This window comes from Arachis stenosperma, chromosome 5, assembly GCF_014773155.1.
Source record: "Arachis stenosperma cultivar V10309 chromosome 5, arast.V10309.gnm1.PFL2, whole genome shotgun sequence".
NCBI lineage: Eukaryota > Viridiplantae > Streptophyta > Magnoliopsida > Fabales > Fabaceae > Arachis > Arachis stenosperma.
The window spans coordinates 89,258,612-89,282,783 of record NC_080381.1 but is presented as its reverse complement, the minus strand read 5'-3'; positions in this window follow the sequence as shown (position 1 = coordinate 89,282,783).

Here is a 24,172-nt window from a genome sequence, read left to right as displayed (position 1 = left end):
ATCTTCAAAATCTTTTCTTTTCTTTATTAATCTTTGTCTTGTGTTTGAGTCTTTTGTTAAAAGTTTTGAACTTTCTTTGTTTCTTTTTCAAAAAAAAAATTCAAAAACTTTGTCTTTTGAGTTTAGTGTCAATTCTTAAGTTTTGTGTCCTTTGTGTGTTCTTTATTTTCTTTAAAATTTTCAAAGTTGTTCTTTGGTGTTCTTAGTATTCAAATTTTTCTTGTTTGTTTGATCTTAAGATTTTTAATTTTGGTGTCTTTTAGTTGTTTTTCTTTAAAATTTCGAAAAAGCTAGTGTCTTAGATCCAAAAATTTTATTTTTGGTGTCATTTGGTTGTTTTTTTCTTTCATCATTAATTAAAAAAAATCAAAATAAAAAAAAAATTTCTTTTATCTTTCTTTAATTTTCGAAAATCTTGTTTCTTTTCTTATCTTGATTTAAAAATTTTTCAAGTTTGGTGTTTTCTTGTTAGTAAAGTTTAACTTTTGATTTCAAATCTTATCTTTTCAAATCTTTTTCAAATCTTGATCTTATCTTTCTTTAAATTTCAAATCATTATCTTATCCTATCTTAATTTCAAATTTCAAAATAAAATCTTTTCAAATCTTCACCATGTCTTATCTTTTCAACCTATTTTCAAACATTTATCTTATCTTGTTTCAATTTCAAAATTCAAAATCAAATCTTTTTCAATTCTCCAATCTTATCTTATTTTCAAATCTTTTTTAATTAGTTACTTGCTTTATCTTATTTTAATTTTAAAAGTTTGGTTTCTCTTTTCTCTTTCCTCTTTTTCAAAATAATTCCTCTCTCTTCTGTTTTTGAAAATTTCTTACCCCTTTCTTTCTTCTTCTTTTTTTCGAAAATCACCTTTCAATTTTCAATTCCTTTTAGTTAATTTGCTTTTAATTTCCTTCTTGTTTTTGGAATTCAATAAATAAACAAAATAAAAACAAAAATATTTTAATTCTAGTTTCTCTTTTTATCTCTTAAAAATTCGAATTTTTCTACCCCCTCTATTCGAATTCTTCTTCTCATTCCTCTACCCTCATTCTTCTTTCTTCTTCACATCTCACTGGGAGTTCTCTATACATTGACATAGAAACTCCTATTCTCTTTCTTTCTTGGTTTTCTTTTTCTTGTTTATGACCAGGAACAAAGATGAAGAACCTCTCTATGTTCCTGATCCGGAACCTGAGAGGACTCTAAGGAGGCGTTTACAACAAGTTAAAGCACAACACTCCGGAGGAAACCTCACAGAGCTTTTCAAACAAGAAGCTGAAAATACAGACATGGCCGCCAATCCTAATGGAAGAGGAGACGCAAGGAAGGTCCTAGGTGACTTCACTACAACCACTTCTGACTTCTATGGAAGAAGCATCTCCATACCTGCCATTAGAGTAAATAACTTTGAGCTTAAGCCTCAGTTAGTCTCTCTAATGCAACAGAATTGCAAATTTCATGGACTTCCATAGGAAGATCCACATCAATTCCTATCTGAATTCTTGCAAATCTGTGATACTGTTAAGACCAATGGAGTGGATCCTGAGGTCTATAGGCTTATGCTTTTCCCTTTTACTATTAGAGACAGAGCTAGGATATGGTTGGATTCTCAACCCAAGGAAAGCCTAGACTCTTGGGAAAAGTTGGTCAATTCTTTCTTGGCCAAGTTCTTTCCACCTCAGAAGATGAGCAAGCTCAGGGTGGAAGTTCAAACCTTCAGAGAAAAAGAGGGTGAATCCCTCTATGAAGCTTGGGAAAGATACAAGCAACTAATCAGGAGATGTCTTCTTGACATGCTCTCAGAATGGACTATCCTAGGTATCTTCTATGATGGTCTATCTGAGATGTCCAAGATGTTCTTGGACCATTCTGCAGGTGGATCACTCCACTTGAAGAAAATGCCTGAAGAGGCACAAGAACTCATTGAAATTTTTACAAACAACTAATTCATGTACATTTTTTAGAGGAACCTTGTGAACAATGGGGTAGCTTAGTAGAAAGGAATCCTGGAGGTTGACACTCTAAATGCCATATTCGCTCAAAAAAAGATCTTGATCTAACATATCAATATGATCTCTAAACATTTAACTCGAATACAAGCTGCAGTTGGCAGCACTCAAGACACCTCCTATGAAGGAGATGATTATGATCCAGATAAACCTGTGATGGAGGAGGTGAATTACATGGGAGAATCCTAAGTTTGTGATGAGCGGATAATTTGTACCCTTTTTGGCATTGTTTTTAGTATGTTTTTAGTAGGATTTAGTTAGTTTTTAGTATATTTTTATTAGTTTTTAGTTAAAATTCACTTTTCTGGACTTTACTATGAGTTTTTGTGTTTTTCTGTGATTTCAGGTATTTTCTGGCTGAAATTGAGCGACCTGAGCAAAAATCTGATCCAGAGACTGAAAAGGACTGCAGATGCTGTTGGATTCTGACCTCCCTGCACTCGAAGTGGATTTTCTGGCGCTACAGAAGCCCAATTGGCGCGCTCTCAACGGCGTTGGAAAGTAGACATCCTGGGCTTTCCAGCAATATATGATAGTCCATACTTTGCCCAAGCTTTGATGGCCTAGACCGGCGTTCAAAGTCACCCTCAGGAATTCCAGCGTTAAACGCCGGAACTGGCACCTAAATGGGAGTTAAACGCCCAAACTGGCATAAAAGCTGGCGTTTAACTCCAAGAAGAGTCTCTACACGAAATTGCTTCATTGCTCAGCCCAAGCACACACCAAGTGGGCCCGGAAGTGGATTTTTATGTCATTTACTCATCTCTGTAAACCTTAGGCTACTAGTTTTCTATAAGTAGGACCTTTTGCTATTGTATTAGAGAGCCTTTTGATCATGTTTTATGATTGAACTCACTTTGGGAGGCTGGCCATTCGGCCATGCCTAGACCTTGTTCTTATGTATTTTCAACGGTGGAGTTTCTACACACCATAGATTAAAGTGTGGAGCTCTGCTGTACCTCGAGTATTAATGCAATTACTATTGTTCTTCTATTCAATTCCGCTTGTTCTTTGTCCAAGATATCACTTGTTCTTCAACTTGATGAATGTGATGATCCGTGACACTCATCATCATTCTCACCCATGAACAAGGTGACTGACAACCACTTTTGTTCTACAAGCAACCAAGGCTCTAGTGAATATCTCTTGGATTCCTGATACACGATGCATGGTTGATCGCCTGACAACCGAGTACTCGCCTGACAAACGAGCCAGCCATTCCGTGAGATCAGAGTCTTCGTGGTATAGGCAAGAACTGATGGCGGCATTCAAAAGAATCCGGAAGGTCTAAACCTTGTCTGTGGTATTCTGAGTAGGATTCAATGATTGAATGACTGTGACGTGCTTCAAACTCCTAGCAGGCGGGGCGTTACTGACAGACGCAAAAGAATCAATGGATTCTATTCCGGCCTGACCGAGAACCGACAGCTGATTAGCCATATGCTGTGACAGAGCATAGGAACATTTTCACTGAGAGGATGGGAGGTAGCCACTGACAACGGTGAAACCCTACACAAGCTTGCCATGGAAAGGAGTAAGAAGGATTGGATGAAGACAGTAGGAAAGCAGAGAGACGGAAGGGAAGGCATCTTCATACGCTTATCTGAAGTTCCTACCAATGAATTACATAAGTACCTCTATCTTTATCTTTATGCTTTATGCGTTTATTACCTATACCCATTTGAGTCTGCCTGACTGAGATTTACAAGGTGACCATAGCTTGCTTCATACCAACAATCTCCGTGGGATCGACCCTTACTCGCGTAAGGTATTACTTGGACAACCCAGTGCACTTGCTGGTTAGTTGTGCAAAGTTGTGCAGTGATCACAATTTCGCGCACCAGTTTGGCGCAACCAACGCCGTGTGGTTTGGAAGAAAAGTGTATACTATTATACATCATTGGAAAGATCTAGAAGTTAGCTTTCTAATGCCGCTAATATCACGGCAATTGGATCTCTGATGAGCGGATAATTTATACGCTTTTTGGCATCGTTTTTAGGTAGTTTTTAGTAGGATCTAGCTACTTTTAGGGATGTTTTCATTGGTTTTTATGTTAAATTCACATTTCTGGACTTTACTATGAGTTTGTGTGTTTTTCTATGATTTCAGTATTTTCTGGCTGAAATTGTGGGACCTGAGCAAAACTCTGATAAGAAGGCTGACAAAGGACTGCTGATGCTGTTGGATTCTGACCTCCCTGCACTCGAAATGGATTTAATGGAGCTACATATATCCAAATGGTGCGCTCTCAACGGTGTTGTAAAGTAGACATCCAAAGCTTTCCAGCAATATATAATACTCGATAATTTAATCGAGATTTGACGACGTAAACTGGCGCTCAACACCAGCTCTATGCTGCATTCTGGAGTCAAACGCTAGAAACATGTCACGAACCAGAGTTGGATGCCAAAAACACGTTACAACTTGGCGTTGAACTCCAAGATAAGCCTCAGCTCGTGTAAAGATCAAGCTCAGCCCAAAAACACACCAAGTGGGCCCCGGAAGTGGATTTATGCATCACTTACTTACTTTTGTAAACCCTAGTAGCTAGTCTAATATAAAAAAGGATAGTTTACTATTGTATTATCTATCTTTGATCCGTTTATGTGATCTTAGACATTGGGGCTGGCCATTCGGCCATGCCTGGACCTTCATCACTTATGTATTTTCAACGGTGGAGTTTCTACACGCCATAGATTAAGGGTGTGGAGCTCTGCTGTACCTCAAGTTTTAATGCAATTACTACTATTTTCTATTTAATTCGATTTATTCCCGTTCTAAGATGCCATCCGTACTTCAACCTGATGGAGGTGATGATCCGTGACACTCATCATCCATCCTTATGAACGTGTGCTTGACAACCACTTCTGTTCTACAAGCGAGAGCTAGGATGCGTATCTCTTGGATTCCTGATACACAACGCATGGTTGCCCCTCGCCTAACAACCGAGCCTTCCATTCCGTGAGATCAGAGTCTTCGTGGTATAAGCTAGAATTGATGGCGGCATTCATGAGAATCCGGAAAGTCTAAACCTTGTCTGTGGTATTCCGAGTAGGATTCTGGGATTGAATGATTGTGACGAGCTTCAAACTCGCGATTGTTGGGCGTGATGACAAACGCAAAAGAATCAAGGGATTTTATTCCAACATGATCTAGAACCGATAGATGATTAGCTGTGCCGTGACAGAGCATTTGGACCTTTTTCACTGAGAGGATGGGATGTAACCATTGACAACGGTGATGCCCTACATACAGCTTGCCATAGAAAGGAGTGACAAAGATTGGATAAAAGCAGTATGAAAGCAGAGATTCAGAAGGAACACAACACCTCTATACACTTGTCTGAAATTCCCACCATTGAATTACATGAGTAACTCTATCTTTATTTTCTGTTGATTATTTATTATTATTCGAAAATCCATAACCATCAATTATCTGCCTGACTGAGATTTACAAGGTGACCATAGCTTGCTTCATACCGACAATCTCTGTGGGATCGACCCTTACTCACGTAAGGTATTACTTGGACGACGCAGTACACTTGCTGGTTAGTTGAGCGCAGTTGTGAAGTTATGTTTAGACCATGGTATTGAGCACCAAGATTTTGGAGCCATTACTGGGGCAATCAATTTCGAACAATAATTTAAGTATGAATCACAATTTCGTCCACCAAGTTTTTGGCGCCGTTGCCGGGGATTGTTCGAGTATGGACAACTGACGGTTCATCTTGTTGCTCAGATCAGGTAATTTTCTTTTTGTTTTAATTTCAAAAATTTTTTTCAAAAAAATCTTTCAAAAATTTTTTCTCTTTTTCGTTTTCCTAAAGAATATTTTCGAAAAAAAATAATAAAAATACAAAAAAAATCATAAAATCATAAAAATAAAAAATATTGTGTTTCTTGTTTGAGTCTTGAGTCAATTTTTAAGTTTGGTGTCAATTGCATGTTTTAAAAATTTATACATTTTTTCAAAAATTCATACATTCATAGTGTTCTTCATGATCTTCAAGTTGTTCTCGGTAAGTCTTCTTGTTTGATCTTTAAATTTTCTTGTTTTGTGTTGTTTATTGTTTTCTGATGAGCGGATAATTTATACGCTTTTTGGCATTGTTTTTAGGTAGTTTTTAGTAAGTTCAAGCTACTTTTAGGGATGTTTTCATTAGTTTTTATGTTAAATTCACATTTCTGGACTTTACTATGAGTTTGTGTGTTTTTCTGTGATTTCAGGTAATTTCTGGCTGAAATTGAGGGATTTGAGCAAAACTCTGAAAAAGGCTGACAAAAGGACTGTTGATGTTGTTGGAATCTGACCTCCCTGCACTCAAAATGGATTTTCTGGAGCTACAGAACTCCAATTGGCACGCTCTCAACGCCGATGGAAATTAGACATCCAGAGCTTTCCAGCAATATATAATAGTTCATACTTTATTCGGAAATTGACGACGTAACTTGGCGTTGAACGCCAAGTACATGCTGCTGTCTGGAGTTAAACGCCAGAAAAACGTCATGATCCGGAGTTGAACGCCCAAAACACGTCATAACTCGGAGTTCAACTCCAAGAGAAGCCTCAGCTCGTGGATTGATCAAGCTCAGCCCAAACATACACCAAGTGGGCCCCGGAAGTGGATTTATGCATCAATTACTTACTCATGTAAACCCTAGGAGCTAGTTTATTATAAATAGAACATTTAACTAATGTATTTGACATCTCTTGACCCTTCGGTCTTTTGATCACTTTGGGGGCTGGCCATTCAGCCATGCCTGAACCTTTTACTTATGTATTTTCAACGGTGGAGTTTCTGCACACCATAGATTAAGGGTGTGGAGCTCTGCTGTACCTCAAGTATTAATGCAATTCTATTTTCTTCCATTCAATTCAACTTGTTCTTATTCCAAGATATACGTTGCACTTAACTTTGATGAATGTGATGATCCGTGACACTCATCATCATTCTCACTTATGAACGCGCGTGATTGACAACCACTTCCGTTCTACCTTAGGCCGGGCGCATATCTCTTAGATTCCCCAACAGAATCTTCGTGGTATAAGCTAGATAGATGGCTGCATTTATGAGGATCCAGAAAGTCTCACCTTGTCTGTGGTATTCCGAGTAGGATCCTGGGAATCCGGAAAGTCTAACCTTGTCTGTGGTATTCCGAGTAGGATTCCGGTAATGAATGACTGTGACGTGCTTCAGACTTGCAAGTGTTGGGCGTTAGTGACAGACGCAAAAGAATCAAGGGATTCTATTCCAGCAGGAGCGGGAACCAACCAGTGATTAGCCGTGCTGTGACAGAGCGCGTGAGCGTAGTTTTCACTGCGAGGATGGGATGTAGCCTTCGGCCAGTGTGATGCCTCTAGACGATTAGCCATGCGAGTGACAGCCGCAGAGGACCATTTTCCCGAGAGGATTAAAAGTAGCCATCGTCGAACGGTGAACCCCTATACACAGCTTGCCATGGAAAGGAGTAAGAAGGATTGAGTTGAAGCAGTAGGAAAGTAGGCGTTCTTGAGCCATACAGTATCTCCATTCGCTTATCTGAAATTCCCACCAATGAATCTGCATAAGTATTCTATCCCTTTTATTATTTCTTCTATTTTCTTATTTCTATTTTCGAAATCATAAACCAATTTAATCTGCCTAACTGAGATTTACAAGGTGACCACAGCTTGCTTCATACCAACAATCTCTGTGGGATCGACCCTTACTCGCGTAAGGTTTATTACTTGGACGACCCAGTACACTTGCTGGTTAGTTGAACGGAGTTGTGTCCACTCGTGCCAATTTCAAATTCCATAAAAGTACAATTTAAAGAATAGTGATCACAATTTCGTCCACCAAGTTTTTGGCGCCGTTGCTGGGGATTGTTCGAGTATGGACAACTAACGATTCATCTTGTTGCTCAGATTAGGTAATTTTCTTTTCAAAAAGTTTTCTAAAATCTTTGATGAGCGGATAATTTATACGCTTTTTGGCATTGTTTTTAGGTAGTTTTTAGTAAGTTCAAGCTACTTTTAGGGATGTTTTCCTTAGTTTTTATGTTAAATTCACATTTCTGGACTTTACTATGAGTTTGTGTGTTTTTCTGTGATTTCAGGTAAATTCTGACTGAAATTGAGGGATTTGAGCAAAACTCTGAAAAAGGCTGACAAAAGGACTGCTGATGCTGATGGATTCTGACCTCCCTATACTCGAAATGGATTTTCTAGAGCTACAGAACTCCAAATGGCGCGCTCTCAACGGCGTTGGAAAGTAGACATCCAGGGCTTTCCAGCAATATATAATAGTCTATGCTTTATTCGAAGATTGACGACGTAACTTGGCGTTAAACGCCAAGTTCATGCTGCTGTCTGGAGTTAAACGCCAGAAAAACGTCATGATCCGGAGTTGAACGCCCAAAACACGTCATAACTCAGAGTTCAACTCCAAGAGAAGCCTCAGCTCGTGGATTGATCAAGCTCAGCCCAAGCACACACCAAGTGGGCCCCGGAAGTGAATTTATGCATCAATTACTTACTCATGTAAACCCTAGGAGCTAGTCTAGTATATATAGGACATTTATCTATTGTATTAGACATCTTTGGTCTCAGTTTTGTTTTATTCTTCATCTTAGGAGATCATTGATCACGTTTTGGGGGCTGGCCATTCGGCCATGCCTGAACCCTTTGCTTATGTATTTTCAACGGTGGAGTTTCTGCACACCATAGATTAAGGGTGTGGAGCTCTGCTGTACCTCAAGTATTAATGAAGTTCTATTTTCTTTTATTCGGTCTCTATCTTATTCTTATTCCAAGATATTCATTCGTACCCAAGAACATGATGAATGTAATGAGTTAGATAACCCTCATTATTATTCTCACTTATGAACGCGCGTGATTGACAACCACTTTCGTTCTACATGCAACCGAGCTTGAATGTGTATCTCTTAGATTCCCCAACAGAATCTTCGTGGTATAAGCTAGATAGATGGCGGCATTTATGAGGATCCGGAAAGTCTCACCTTGTCTGTGGTATTCCGAGTAGGATCCTGGGAATCCGGAAAGTCTAACCTTGTCTGTGGTATTCCGAGTAGGATTCCGGTAATGAATGACTGTGACGTGCTTCAAACTTGCAACCTGCTGGGCGTTAGTGACAGACGCAAAAGAATCAAGGGATTCTATTCCAGTAGGAGCGGGAACCAACCGGTGATTAGCCGTACTGTGACAGAGTGCGTGAGCATTAGTTTTCACTGCGAGGATGGGATGTAGCCATCAACCATGGGTGATGCCTCCAGACTGATTAGCTGTGCGAGTGACAGCCGCATAGGATATTTTCCTGTGAGGATGAAAGTAGCCACAGCTGATGGTGAACCCCTATACAAAGCTTGCCATGGAAAGGAGTAAGAAGGATTGAGTAGAAGCAGTGGGAAGGCAGACATCCGTGAGTCATACAGCACCTCCATACACTTATCTGAAATTCTCACCAATGAATCTACATAAGTATTTCTATCCTTTTTATTATTTATTTTCTATTTTATTATTCCTATCCTCGAACCCATAAATAAAGTTTAATTCGCCTGACTGAGATCTACAAGGTGACCATAGCTTGCTTCATACCAACAATCTCTGTGGATTCGACCCTTACTCACGTAAGGTTTATTACTTGGACGACCCAGTACACTTGCTGGTTAGTTGAACGGAGTTGTGAAAATAAACAGTGCCCTAAGGGTATATTCATACAAGTACAAAGAACATAAGGATCACAATTTCGTCCACCAATCTTTCAAAAATATTTTTTTTATTATTTTCGTTTTTTTAATATAATTTTCGAAAAAAAATAATAAAAATACTAAAAAATCATAAAATCATAAAAAACCAAAAATATTTTGTGTTTCTTGTTTGAGTCTTGAGTCAATTTTTAAGTTTGGTGTCAATTGCATGCTTTAAAAATTTTTCTTGCATTTTTTTCGAAAATTCCATGCATTCATAGTGTTCTTCATGATCTTCAAGTTGTTCTTGGTAAGTCTTCTTGTTTGATCTTGATGTTTTCTTGTTTTGTGTTGTTTGTTGTTTTTCATGTGCATTTTTCGTTTGTTAGAGTCCATGCATTAAAGATTTCTAAGTTTGGTGTCTTGCATATTTTCTTTGCATCAAAAATTTTCAAAAATATGTTCTTGATGTTCATCATGATCTTCAAAGTGTTCTTGGTGTTCATCTTGACATTCATAGTGTTCTTGCATGCATTTTGTGTTTTGATCCAAAATTTTTATGTTTTGGGTCATGTTTGTGTTTTTCTCTCTCCTCATAAAAAATTCAAAAATAAAAAAAATATCTTTTCCTTATTTCCCTCCAAATTTTCAAAAATTTGAGTTGACTTAGTCAAAAATTTTCAAAATTAGTTGTTTCTTACAAGTCAAGTCAAATTTTCAATTTTAAAAAAATCTTATCTTTTCAAAATCTTTTTCAAAAATCATATCTTTTTTATTTTATTTATTATTTTCGAAAAATTCCAAAAATCTTTTTCAAATTATTTTCAAAATCTTTTTCTTATCTTTTATATCTAATTTTCAAAAATTAGCTAACAATTAATGTGATTGGTTCAAAAATTTGAAGTTTGTTACTTTCTTGATAAGAAAGGTTCAATCTTTAAATTCTAGAATCTTATCTTGTTGTTTCTTGTTAGTTAAGTCATTTTAAAAATTAAATCTTTTTCAAAATATCTTTTTCTTAAAAATCTTATCTTTTTATCTTATCTTTTTTAAAATTTTATCTTTTTCAAAAATTTGATTTCAAAAAATATCTTATCTATCTTCTTACCTTCTTATCTTTTTAAAATTAAAATTTCAAATCTTTTTCAATCAACTAACTAACTTTTTGTTTGTTTCTTATCTTTTTCAAAACCACCTAACTACCTTTCCCTCTTCAATTTTCGAAAATATCTCACCCCTTTTTCAAAAATTCTTTTTAATTAACTAATTATTTTAAATTTTAATTTCAATTATATTTTATCTTGAATTTTCGAAAATTACTAACCTCTTTTTCAAAATTATTTTTGAAATTTCCCTTCTCTTTTGTTCTTCTATTTAATTATTTAATTACTAACACTTCTCTTCACCTCTCTTCATCCAAAAATCCGAATCTCCTTCTTCATTCTTCTATCCCTTTCTTCTTCTACTAACATAAAGGAATCTCTATACTGTGACATAGAGGATTCATCTTTCTTTTCTTGTTTTCTTCTCTTTCATATGAGCAGGAACAGGGAAAAAGACACTCTTGTTGAAATTGATCCAGAACCTGAAAGGACTCTGAAGAGAAAATTAAGAGAAGCTAAATTACAACAATCCAGAAACAACCTTTCAGAAATTTTCGAACAAGAGAAGGAGATGGCAGCCGAAAATAATAATAATAATGCAAGGAGAATGCTTGGTGACTTCACAAAGCCAACGTCCAAATTTGATGGAAGAAGCATCTCCATTCCTGCCATTGGAGCCAACAACTTTCAGCTAAAACCTCAGCTAGTTGCTTTAATGCAACAAAACTGCAAGTTTTATGGACTTCCATCTGAAGATCCTTATCAGTTTTTAACTGAGTTCTTGCAGATCTGTGAGACTGTAAAGACGAATGGAGTTGATCCTGAAGTCTACAGACTCATGCTTTTCCCTTTTGCTGTAAGAGACAGAGCTAGAATATGGTTGGATTCACAACCCAAGGATAGCCTGGACTCCTGGGATAAGCTGGTCACTGCCTTCTTGGATAAATTTTTTCCTCCTCAAAAGCTGAGCAAGCTGAGAGTGGATGTTCAAACCTTCAAACAAAAAGATGGTGAATCCCTCTATGAAGCTTGGGAAAGATAAAAGCAGCTGACCAAAAGATGTCCATCTGACATGTTTTCAGAATGGACCATATTAGATATATTCTATTATGGTCTCTCTGAATTTTCGAAAATGTCATTGGACCATTCTGCAGGTGGATCTATTCACCTGAAGAAAACGCCCGAAGAGGCTCAAGAACTCATTGACATGGTTGCAAACAACCAGTTCATGTACACTTCTGAGAGGAATTCCGTTAATAATGGGATACCCCAAAAGAAAGGAGTTCTTGAAATTGATGCTCTGAATGCCATATTGGCTCAGAACAAAGTGTTGACTCAACAGGTCAACATGATCTCTCAAAATCTGAATGGATGGCAACATGCATCCAACAGTACTAGAGAGGCAGCTTCTGAAGAAGCTTATGATCCTGAGAACCCTGCCATGGCAGAGGTTAATTACATGGGTGAACCTTACGGAAACACCTATAACTCATCATGGAGAAATCATCCAAATTTCTCATGGAAGGATCAACAAAAACCTCAACAAGGTTTTAACAATGGTGGACGCAATAGGCTGAGCAATAGTAAGCCATATCCATCATCTTCTCAGCAACAGACAGAGAATTCTGAACAAAACACTTCTAATTTAGCCAATATAGTCTTTGATCTGTCAAAGGCCACTTTCAGTTTCATGAATGAAACAAGATCCTCCATTAGAAATTTGGAGGCACAAGTGGGCCAGCTGAGTAAGAAAGTCATTGAAACCCCTCCCAGTATTCTCCCAAGTAATACAGAAGAGAATCCAAAAGGAGAGTGCAAAGCCATTGATGTGCTCAACATGGCCGAATGCACAAGGGAAGAGGAGGACAAAAATCCTAGTGAGGAAGACCTCCTGGGACGTCCCTCAAGCAAGAAGGAGTTGCCTATTAAGGATCTAAAGGAACCTGAGGCTCATATAGAGACCATAGAGATTCCATTAAACCTCCTTCTGCCATTCATGAGCTCTGAAGACTATTCTTCCTCTGAAGAGGATGAAGATGTGACTGGAGAGCAAGTTGCTCAATACTTAGGAGCTATCATGAAGCTGAATGCCAAGTTGTTTGGTAACGAGACCTGGGAAAGTGAACCTCCCTTGCTCATTAGTGAACTGGATTCTTGGATTCAGAAAACTCTACCTCAAAAGAAACAAGATCCTGGCAAGTTCTTAATACCTTGCACCATAGGCACCATGAACTTTGCAAAAGCTCTGTGTGATCTGGGGTCAGGGATAAATCTTATGCCACTCTCTGTAATGGAGAAGCTGGGGATCATTGAGGTACAACCTGCCTTGTTCTCATTACAATTGGCAGACAAGTCATTGAGACAAGCTTATGGATTAGTAGAGGACGTGCTAGTAAAGGTGGAAGGCCTTTACATCCCTGCTGATTTCATAATCTTAGACACTAGGAAGGAAGAGGATGAATGCATCATCCTTGGAAGACCTTTCCTAGCCACAGCAGGAGCTGTGATAGATGTCAATAGAGGTGAATTAGTCCTTCAATTGAATGGGGACTACCTTGTGTTTAAGGCACATGGCCATCCCTCTGTGACAAAAGAGAGTAAGCATGAAAAGCTTCTCTCAGTTCAGAGTCAAGAAGAGCCCACACAGTCAAACTCTAAGTTTGGTGTTGTGAGGCCACAACCAAACTCTAAGTTTGGTGTTAAGATCCCATATCCAAACTCTAAGTTTGGTGTGGGCAACTATACAATATTGACCTGATCACCTTGTGGCTCCATGAGAGCCACTGTCAAGCTATTGACATTAAAGAAGCGCTTGTTGGGAGGCAACCCAATTTTATTTATCTAATTTTTATTTTATTGTTATTTTATGTTTTATTAGGTACATGATCATGAGGAGTCACGAAAAAATCATAAAAATTAAAAACAGAATCAAAAACAGCAGAAGAAAAAATTTTCACCCTGGAGGACGCACAGACTGGCGTTCAACGCCAGTAAGGTGCATCTGGCCGGCGTTCAACGCCAGAACAGAGCACCATTCTGGTGCTGAATGCCAGAAACAAGCAACATTCTGGCGCTGAACGCCAGGAATGTGCCCAGAGAGGAAAAACTGGCGCTGAACGCTAGTAACAAGCATGAAACTGGCGTTCAACACCAGAAACATGCTTTACAGGGCGTTGAACGCCCAGAACGTGCACCAATGGGCGTCTAAACGCCAGAATGGTGCACCAAGGCATTTTACATGCCTATTTGGTTCAAGGATGGAATTCCTTGACACCTCAGGACCTGTGGACCCCACAGGATCACCTCAGGATCTGTGGACCCCACAGGATCCCCACCTAACATATTCCCACCTTACCTTTTAATCCTAATCACACTCAATTCCTCTTCCCAATTACCCCCTTCACCACTCACATCCTTCCACTCTTCCCCACTCACCTTCAAAATTCAAAACTCTCTCCCACCCAAACCACCCATATAGCCGAATACATACATCCCTCCATCTCCTCCATCTCTTCTACTTCTTCTTCATCTTTTCTTTCTTCTCTTGCTCGAGGGCGAGCAATTTTCTAAGTTTGGTGTGGTAAAAGCATAGCTTTTTTTGCTTTTCCATTACCATTAATGGCACCTAAGGCCAGAGAAACCTCAAAGGGAAGACAAAAGCTTCCACCTCTGAGTCTTGGGAGATGGAAAGACTCATATAAAGCCGTCTTAGCTCAGCGGTAGAACATGTGGCTGCAAATCAAGAGATCCCTGAGATACCTCAGGGGATAAGTTGTCCTCCACACAAATATTGGAAGCAACTAAGGGTGGAACATCATGAGCACTCCATCATTCTCCATGAAATAAGAGAAGATCAAAGAGCAATGAGGGAGGAGCAACAAAGGCAAGGAAGGGACATAGAAGAGCTTAAGAACATCATTGGTCCTTCAAGAAGAAGACGCCACTAAGGTGGACTCATTCCTTGTTCTTATTTCTTTCTGCTTTTCGATTTTTAATATTGTGTTTATCTATGTTTTGTGTCTTTATTTCATGATCATTAGTATGTAACCATGCCTTAAAGCTATGAATAAAATCCATTAATCCTTCACCTCTCTTAAATGAAAAATGTTTTAATTCAAAAGAACAAGAAGTACATGAATTTCGAATTTATCCTTGAATTTAATTTAATTATATTGATGTGGTGACAACACTTTTTGTTTTCTGAATGAATGCTTGAACAGTGCATATATCTTTTGATCTTGTTGTTTATGAATGTTAAAATTGTTGGCTCTTGAAAGAATGATGAACAAAGAGAAATGTTATTGATGATCTGAAAAATCATGAAATTGATTCTTGAAGCAAGAAAAAGCAGTGAAAAAGGAAGCTTGCGAAAAAAAAATTGGCGAAAAAAAAAAATAGAAAGAAAAAGAAAAAGCAAGCAGAAAAAGCCAATATCCCTTAAAACCAAAAGGCAAGGGTAAAAAGGATCCAAGGCTTTGAGCATCAATGGATAGGAGGGCCCAAGGAAATAAAATCCAGGCCTAAGCGGCTAAATCAAGCTGTCCCTAACCATGTGCTTGTGCCATGAAGGTCCAAGTGAAAAGCTTGAGACTGAGTGGTTAAAGTCGTGATCCAAAGCAAAAAGAGTGTGCTTAAGAGCTCTGGACACCACTAACTGGGGACTCTAGCAAAGCTGAGTCACAATCTGAAAAGGTTCACCCAGTTATGTGTCTGTGGCATTTATGTATCCGGTGGTAATACTGGAAAACAAAGTGCTTAGGGCCACGGCCAAGACTCATAAGTAGCTGTGTTCAAGAATCAACATACTTAACTAGGAAAGTCAATAACACTATCTGAAATTATAAGTTCCTAGAGAAGCCAATCATTCTAAACTTCAAAGGAAAAAGTGAGATGCCAAAACTGTTCAGAAGCAAAAAGCTACAAGTCCCGCTCATCTAATTATAATTAATATTCATTGATATTCTAGAATTTAGAGTATATTCTCTTCTTTTTATCCTATTTGATTTTCAGTTGCTTGGGGACAAGCAACAATTTAAGTTTGGTGTTGTGATGAGCGGATAATTTATACGCTTTTTGGCATTGTTTTTAGGTAGTTTTTAGTAAGTTCAAGCTACTTTTAGGGATGTTTTCATTAGTTTTTATGTTAAATTCACATTTCTGGACTTTACTATGAGTTTGTGTGTTTTTCTGTGATTTCAGGTAATTTCTGGCTGAAATTGAGGGATTTGAGCAAAACTCTGGAAAAGGCTGACAAAAGGACTGCTGATGCTGTTGGAATCTGACCTCCCTGCACTCAAAATGGATTTTCTGGAGCTACAGAACTCCAATTGGCGCTCTCTCAACGACGTTGGAAAGTAGACATCCAGGGCTTTCCAGCAATATATAATAGTCCATACTTTATTCGGAAATTGACGACGTAACTTGGCGTTGAACGCCAAGTACATGCTGCTGTCTGGAGTTAAACGCCAGAAAAACGTCATGATCCGGAATTGAACGCCCAAAACACGTCATAACTCGGAGTTCCACTCCAAGAGAAGCCTCAGCTCGTGGATTGATCAAGCTCAGCCCAAACATACACCAAGTGGGCCCCGGAAGTGGATTTATGCATCAATTACTTACTCATGTAAACCCTAGGAGCTAGTTTATTATAAATAGAACATTTAACTAATGTATTTGACATCTCTTGACCATTCGGTCTTTTGATCACTTTGGGGGCTGGCCATTCGGCCATGCCTGAACCTTTTACTTATGTATTTTCAACGGTGGAGTTTCTGCACACCATAGATTAAGGGTGTGGAGCTCTGCTGTACCTCAAGTATTAATGCAATTATATTTTCTTCCATTCAATTCAACTTGTTCTTATTCCAAGATATACGTTGCACTTAACTTTGATGAATGTGATGATCCGTGACACTCATCATCATTCTCACTTATGAACGCGCGTGATTGACAACCACTTCCGTTCTACCTTAGGCCGAGCGCATATCTCTTAGATTCCCCAACAGAATCTTCGTGGTATAAGCTAGATAGATGGCGGCATTTTTGAGGATACGGAAAGTCTCACCTTGTCTGTGGTATTCCGAGTAGGATCCTGGGAATCCGGAAAGTCTAACCTTGTCTGTGGTATTCCGAGTAGGATTCCGGTAATGAATGACTATGACGTGCTTCAGACTTGCAAGTGCTGGGCGTTAGTGACAGACGCAAAAGAATCAAGGGATTCTATTCCAGCAGGAGCGGGAACCAACCAGTGATTAGCCATGCTGTGACAGAGCGCGTGAGCGTAGTTTTCACTGCGAGGATGGGATGTAGCCTTCGGCCAGTGTGATGCGTCCAGACGATTAGCCATGCGAGTGACAGCCGCAGAGGACCATTTTCCCGAGAGGATTAAAAGTAGCCATCGTCGAACGGTGAACCCCTATACACAGCTTGCCATGGAAAGGAGTAAGAAGGATTGAGTTGAAGCAGTAGGAAAGTAGGCGTTCTTGAGCCATACAGTATCTCCATTCGCTTATCTGAAATTCCCACCAATGAATCTGCATAAGTATTCTATCCCTTTTATTATTTCTTCTATTTTCTTATTTCTATTTTCGAAATCATAAACCAATTTAATCTGCCTAACTGAGATTTACAAGGTGACCACAGCTTGCTTCATACCAACAATCTCTGTGGGATCGACCCTTACTCGCGTAAGGTTTATTACTTGGACGACCCAGTACACTTGCTGGTTAGTTGAACGGAGTTGTGTCCACTCGTGCCAATTTCAAATTCCATAAAAGTACAATTTAAAGAATAGTGATCACAATTTCGTCCACCATTTTCCATGTGCATTTTTGCATTCATAGTGTCTAAGCATTAAAGATTTCTAAGTTTGGTGTCTTGCATGTTTTCTTTGCATAAAATTTTTTTCAAAAATATGTTCTTGATGTTTATCATGATCTTCAAAGTGTTCTTGGTGTTCATCTTGACATTCATAGTGTTCATGCATGCATTATGTGTTTTGATCCAAAATTTTCATGTTTTGGGTTATTTTTATGTTTTTCTCTCTCATCATTAAAAATTCAAAAATCAACAAAATATCTTTTCCTTATTTCTCTCAAAATTTCAAAAATTTGAGTTGACTTAGTAAAAAAATTTTAAAACTTAGTTATTTCTTATAAGTCAAGTCAAATTTTCAATTTTAAAAATCCTATCTTTTCAAAACTTTTTCAAAAATCAAATCTTTTTCATTTTTCTTAATATTTTTCGAAAATTTTTAATTTGAAATTTTAAAATCTTTTTCTTATCTCTATTTCATGATTTTCGAAAATTACACTAACAATTAACGTGATTGATTCAAAATTTTGAAGTTTGTTACTTTCTTGTTAAGAAAGGTTCAATCTTTAAATTCTAGAATCTTATCTTTTAGTTTCTTGTTAGTCAAGTAATTAATTTTATTTTTAAAAATTAAATCTTTTCCAACCATATCTTTTTAATCATATCTTTTTAACATATCTTTTTCAAATATTTATCTTTTTCAGAAATTTGATTTCAAATATCTTATCTAACTTCTTATCTTCTTATCTTTTAAAATTTGATTTTAATATCTTTTTCAACTAACTAATTAACATTTTGTTTGTTTCTTATCTTTTTCAAAACCATTCTTTTTAAATTAACTAATTGTTTTAAATTTTAATTTTAATTCTATCTCACCTTTAATTTTCGAAAATCATTAACTCCTTTTCAAAACTAATTTTTGAATTCTCTCTCTCTCATCTTCTTCTATTTATTTATTTATTCACTAACACTTCTCTTCATCTCAAATCACTGTCTCTATCCTCACCCTTGTGTTTGGATTCTCCATTCTTCTTTACTCTTATTCCCTTTCTGCTTCTACTAATAATAAGGAACCTCTTTACTGTGACATAGAGGATTCCTCTTCCTTTTCTATTCTCTTCTTTTTCATATGAGCATGAACAAGGAAAAAGGCATTCTTGTTGAAGCTGATCCTGAACCTGAAAGGACTCTGAAGAGGAAATTAAGAGAAGCTAAATTACAACAATCCAGAGACAACCTTACTGAAATTTTCGAACAAGAAAATGAGATGACAGCCGAACCTAACAACAATGATGCAAGGAGGATGCTTGGTGATTATACTAAACCCACGTCCAAAGTTGATGGAAAAAGCATCTCAATTCCTGCCATTGGAGCAAATAATTTTAAGCTGAAACCTCAACTAGTTGCTCTAATGCAACAGAATTGCAAGTTTTATGGACTTTCATCAGAAGATCCCTACCAGTTTTTAACTGAGTTCTTGTAGATCTGTGAGACTGTTAAGACTAATGGGGTAGATCCTGAAGTCTACAGGCTCATGCTTTTCCCTTTTGCTGTAAGAGACAGAGCTAGAACATGGTTGGACTCACAACCTAAAGTTAGCCTGGACTTCTGGGATAAGCTGGTCACGACCTTCTTGGGTAAATTCTTTCCTTCTCAAAAGCTGAGCAAGCTTAGAGTGGATGTTCAGACCTTCAAGCAAAAAGATGGTGAATCCCTCTATGAAGCTTGGAAAAGATACAAGCAGATGACCAAAAAGTATTCTTCTGACATGTTTTCAGAATGGACCATAATAGATATATTCTATTATGGTCTATCTGAGTTTTCTAAGATGTCATTGGACCATTCTGCAGGTGAATCCATTCACCTAAAGAAAATGCCTGAAGAAGCTCAGGAACTCATTGACATGGTTGCAAATAACCAATTCATGTACACTTCTGAGAGGAATTGCGTGAATAATGGGACGCCTCAGAGGAAGGGAGTTCTTGAAATTGATGCTCTGAATGCCATATTGGCTCAGAATAAAATGTTGACTCAGCAAGTCAACATGATCTCTCAAAGTCTGAATGGATGGCAAAATGCATCCAACAGTACTAAAGAGGCATCTTCTGAAAAAGAAGCTTATGATCCTGAGAACCCTGCAATGGCAGAGGTAAATTACATGGATGAACCTTATGGAAACACCTATAACTCATCATGGAGAAATCACCCAAATTTCTCATGGAAGGATCAACAAAAGCCTCAACTAGGCTTTAATAATGGTGGAAGAAATAGGTTTAGCAATAGCAAGCCCTTTCCATAATCTTCTCAGCAACGGACAGAGAATTCTGAACAGAGCACCTCTAACTTAGCAAACATAGTCTCTGATCTGTCTAAGGCCACTTTAAGTTTCATGAGTGAAACAAGGTCCTCCATCAGAAATTTGGAGGCACAAGTGGGCTAGCTGAGTAAGAAAGTCACTAAAACTCCTCATAGTACTCTCCCAAGCAAAACTGAAGAGAACCCAAAAAGAGAGTGCAAGGCCATTGACATAATCAACATGGCCGAATGCACAGGGGAGGGGAAGGACGTGAATCCCAGAGAGGAAGACCTCCTGGGACGTCCTCTGAACAAAAAGGAATTCCAAACTGAGGAACCTAAGGAATCTGAGGCTCACCTAGAGACCATAGAGATTCCATTGAACCTCCTTTTACCATTCATGAGCTCTGAGAACTATTCTTCCTCTGAAGAGGATGAAGATGTAACTGAAGAGCAAGTTGCTCAATATCTAGGAGCCATCATGAAGCTAAATGCCAAGTTATTTGGTAATGAGAGGAAGCATGAATAGTTTCTCTCAATGTAGAGTCAAACAAAGCCCCCACAGTCAAACTCTAAGTTTGGTGTAGGGAGGCCACAACCAAACTCTAAGTTTGGTGTTGAACCCCCACATTCAAACTCTAAGTTTGGTGTTGAGAGGTCCCAACAATGCTCTGAACATCTGTGAAGCTCCATGAGAGCCCACTGTCAAGCTAATGACATTAAAGGAGCGCTTATTGGGAGGCAACCCAACTTTTATTTATCTAATTTTATTTTTATTTTATTGTTATTTTATGTTTTATTAGGATCATGATCATGTGGAGTCACGAAAAAAATACTAAAATTAAAAACAGAATAAAAAAATCAGAAGAAAAATCACACTTTGGAGGAAGGACTTATTGGCGTTTAAATGCCAGTAAGGAGCATCTGGCTGGCGTTCAACGCCAGAACAGAGCATGGATCTGGCGTTGAATGCCAGAAACATGCAGCAATCTGGCGTTTAAACACCAGGATTGCACACTGAGGAAAGATGGTGTTCATCGCCAGAAAATGCTGCAGATGGGCGTTGAACGCCCAGAACAAGCATAGGGCTAGCATTTAACGCCAGAAATAAGCATCAATCTGGTGTTAAACGCCAGGATTGCATGCAGAGGGCATTTTACATGCCTAATTGGTGCAGGGATGATAAATCCTTGACACCTCAAGATCTATGGACCCCACAGGATCACCTCAGGATCTGTGGACCTCACAGGATCCCCACCTACCTCACCCTCTCTCTCTCTCCATTCACGGTCATCCCTTCTGTTTTTCATTCACCACTCACATCCATCTATCTCTTCCCCACCCAATCCCACCCATATGGCCGAAACATACAGATCTCTCCCTCTCCTCCATATCTTCTTCTCCTTCCAATTTTTCTTCTTTGCTCGAGGGCGAGCAACATTTTAAGTTTGGTGTGGTAAAAGCATAGCTTTTTTGTTTTTCCATAACCATTGATGGCACCTAAGGCCATAGAAACCTCAAAAGAAAAAGAAGAAAGGGAAGACAAAAGCTTCCATCTCAAGGGTCCATAGCTCAGTAATAGAGCATTTGACTGCACATCAAGAGAGCCCACTCATGGACCTCATCAAAAAATCCCTGAGATGCCTCAAGGGATAAATTGTCCTCCACACAACTATTGGGAGCAACTAAGGATAGGAGCACCAAAATCACTAGGGATCATGCAACAGAAGCAAGGAAGAGACATATAGGAGCTCAAAGAGCACCATTGGTTCTTCAAGAAGGTGCCACCCTCACTAAGGTGGACTCATTCCTTAACTTCCTTGTTCTTAATTCTCTGTTTTTCGATTTTTATGCTATATGTTTGTTTATGTTTTGTGTCTCTACTTCATGATCATTAGTATTTAGTAACTATGTCTTAAGCTATGAATAATTCCATGAATCCTTCACCTTTCTTAAATGAAAAATGTTTTTAATTCAAAAGAACAAGAAGTACATGAGTTTCGAATTCATCTTTCAATTTAGTTTAATTATATTGATGTGGTGACAATACTTTTTGTTTTCTGAATGAATGCTTGAACAGTGCATATTTTTTATCTTGTTGTTTATGAATGTTAAAATTGTTGGCTCTTGAAAGAATGATGAAAAGGAGAAATGTTATTGATGATCTGAAAAATCATAAAATTGATTCCTGAAGCAAGAAAAAGCAGTGAAAGAGCAAAGGCTTGCGAAAAAAAAAAGAAAAAGTGGCGGAAAAAAATTATAGAAAGAAAAAGAAAAAGCAAGCAGAAAAAGCCAATAGTCCTTAAAACCAAAAGGCAAGGGTAAAAAGGATCCAAGGCTTTGAGCATCAATGAATAGGAGGGCCCAAGGAAAAAAATCCAGGCCTAAGCGGCTAAATCAAGCTGTCCCTAACCATGTGCTTGTGGCATGCAGTCCAAGTGAAAAGCTTGAGACTGAGTGGTTAAAGTCGTGATCCAAAGCAAAAAGAGTGTGCTTAAGAGCTCTGGACACCTCTAATTGGGGACTCAAGCAAAGCTGAGTCACAATCTGAAAAGGGTCACCCAGTCATGTGTCTGTGGCATTTATGTATTCGGTAGTAATACTGGAAAACAAAGTGCTTATTAGGGCCACGGCCAAGACTCACAAAAGTAGCTGTGTTCAAGAATCAACACACTTAACTAGGAGAATCAATAACACTGTCTGAACTCTTGAGTTCCTATAGAAGCCAATCATTCTAAACTTTAAAGGAAAAAGTGAGATGCCAAAACAGTTCAGAAGCAAAAACCTACAAGTCCAGCTCATCTAATTAGAATTAATATTCATTGATATTTTGGGATTTATAGTATATTCTCTTCTTTTTATCCTATTTGATTTTCAGTTGCATGGGGACAAGCAAAAATTTAAGTTTGGTGTTGTGATGAGCGGATAATTTATACGCTTTTTGGCATCGTTTTTAGGTAGTTTTTAGTAGGATCTAGCTACTTTTAGGGATGTTTTCATTGGATTTATGTTAAATTCACATTTCTGGACTTTACTATGAGTTTGTGTGTTTTTCTGTGATTTCAGGTATTTTCTAGCTGAAATTGAGGGACCTGAGCAAAACTCTGATAAGAACGCTGACAAAGGACTGCTGATGCTGTTGGATTTTGACCTCCCTGCACGCGAAATGGATTTTATGGAGCTACAGAAATTCAAATGGAGCACTCTCAACGGCGTTAAAAAGTAGACATCCAGAGCTTTCCAGAAATATTAATAGTCCATACTTTATTTGAGATTTGACGACGTAAATTGGCGCTCAACGCCAGCTCCATGCTACATTCTGGAGTCAAACGCCAGAAACATGTCACGAACTAGAGTTGAACGCCAAAAACACGTTACAACTTGGCGTTCAACTCCAAGATAAGCCTCAGCTCGTGTAAAGATCAAGCTCAGCCCAAACACACACCAAGTGGGCCCCGGAAGTGGATTTATGCATCAATTACTTACTTCTGTAAACCCTAGTAGCTAGTCTAGTATAAATAGGATAGTTTACTATTGTATTATCTATCTTTGATCAGTTTATGCGATCTTAGACATTGGAGGCTAGCCATTCGGCCATGCCTGGACCTTCATCCCTTATGTATTTTCAACGGTGGAGTTTCTACACGCCATAGATTAAGGGTGTGGAGCTCTGCTGTACCTCAAGTTTTAATGCAATTACTACTATTTTCTATTCAATTCGATTTATTCCCGTTCTAAGATGCCATCCGTACTTCAACCTGATGGAGGTGATGATCCGTGACACTCATCATCATCTATCCTGATGAACGCATGCCTGACAACCACTTTCGTTCTACAAGCGAGAGCTAGGATGCGCATCTCTTGGATTTCTGATACACGATGCATGGTTGACCCTCGCCTAACAACCGAGCCTTCCATTCTGTGAGATCAGAGTCTTCGTGGTATAAGCTAGAATTGATGGCGGCATTCATGAGAATCCGGAAAGCCTAAACCTTGTTTGTGGTATTCCGAGTAGGATTCTGGGATTGAATGACTGTGATGAGCTTCAAACTCGCGATTGTTGGGCGTGATGACAAACGCAAAAGAATCAGAGGATTCTATTCCAACATGATCGAGGACCGACAGATGATTAGCCGTGCCGTGACAGAGCATTTGGACCTTTTTCACTAAGAGGATGAGATGTAGCCATTGACAATGGTGATGCCCTACATACAGCTTGCCATAGAAAGGAGTGACAAAGATTGGATAAAAGCAGAGATT